This window comes from Schistocerca nitens, chromosome 2 (genome assembly GCF_023898315.1).
Source record: "Schistocerca nitens isolate TAMUIC-IGC-003100 chromosome 2, iqSchNite1.1, whole genome shotgun sequence".
Taxonomy (NCBI): domain Eukaryota; kingdom Metazoa; phylum Arthropoda; class Insecta; order Orthoptera; family Acrididae; genus Schistocerca; species Schistocerca nitens.
This window is the reverse complement of record NC_064615.1, coordinates 959,752,614-959,754,027: the sequence shown is the minus strand read 5'-3', so window position 1 is coordinate 959,754,027 and position 1,414 is coordinate 959,752,614. Positions and strand designations below refer to the sequence as shown.

The window sequence follows — 1,414 nt, the reverse complement described above, 5'->3', positions numbered from 1 at the left end:
AAAGAAAATTAAAAGAATTTCTTAATGGAAACTCCTTCTACCCATTAGATGAATTTTTGGATATAGTAAGTGTGTAATTTCCCCAACCCCCACCAGAAAAAAAAAATGAAGGTAGGAAGGTAGGAGACGAGGTACTGGCAGAAGTAAAGCTGTGAGTACCGGCCGTGGGTCGTGCTTCAGTAGCTCAGTTGGTAGAGCACTTGCCCGCGAAAGGCAAAGGTCCCGAGTTCGAGTCTCGGTCGGGCGCAAAGTTTTAATCTGCCAGGAAGTTTCATATCAGCGCACACTCCGCTGCAGAGTGAAAATCTCATTCTGGAAACATCCCCCAGGCTGTGGCTAAGCCATGTCTCCGCAATATCCTTTCTTTCAGGAGTGCTAGTTCTGCAAGGTTCGCAGGAGAGCTTCTGTAAAGTTTGGAAGGTAGGAGACGAGGTACTGGCAGAAGTAAAGCTGTGAGTACCGGCTGTGGGTCGTGCTTCGGTAGCTCAGTTGGTAGAGCACTTGCCCACGAAAGGCAAAGGTCCCGAGTTCGAGTCTCGGCCGGGCACACAGTTTTAATCTGCCAGGAAGTTTCAAGAATCGTAATGTCAGGCATGCATGAATGGGAGTATCACAACACTGCTATTCAAGAGATTTCGTTTCTACACATTTGTAACGTAAATTCTCAACCTGTGAATATATATATCGGTAAGGAAGGTAAGTGACCTTGCCGTAATGTACTGTAGGCGCCCAGCTGCGCAACAGTCGCCTGGGAAAAAAGCCAATAGGTGGAGAAAAAAGAGGTCATTAACCTCGATATTGACATTTGGAGCTCCTAATTGCTGATATTTACTGAAATGCCATACAGCTAGTGAATGCTGTTTTGTTTTATGCTTTGATTTATATATATATTTGCTCATTTTGTTTAATATCTAGTTTCTAGTTGCACTGCAGCACTGGTTAAATTAAAATTTAACAGATTTACTAATAGAAAAGTTTTCTGTCTGCAGTAAATAATAATTTTATGATCTACATCTACAGAAAGGGAGCACAAATAGACACTTCCCTTCACAGGAATTGCATATATAATTTTTTTCGATGACTGGGTAACTTGTTTCATAGAGTAAGTTATTGTGACATCACTCTAGGGTTAAGATCTGACATAGGTATTAGACATTTCCTATCTTTACTGTAATATGCTTTCTGCTTGAGCTTTATCATATTTAGGTATAAGTTATTGCGTTTGCTGCTGCTGTTTGACAGGCATAGTTCTACTGAATTTTACATTGTATTAAGCCAGTTTTACAATTGATTTATCTTTCTTGTTGCTGCACATTGGCTCATATTAGTTGTAATGTTGCATTTGCTTTGCTAATTTAGATATACTTCTGCTTGCTTTGCCAATTTGCATTTTTTCTCATTGCTGTTTGTGTTA

At 40.2% G+C, this 1,414-nt stretch overlaps 1 non-coding gene across 1 annotated transcript; it reads left to right on the top strand.

Annotated features, from left to right (window-relative positions):
* The first annotated feature begins 473 nt into the window (after nucleotides 1-473).
* Trnas-cga (transfer RNA serine (anticodon CGA)) lies at nucleotides 474-548 on the top strand. The gene has a single exon. It is a non-coding gene; the product is annotated as a tRNA-Ser (tRNA).
* Nucleotides 549-1,414: the final 866 nt, after the last annotated feature.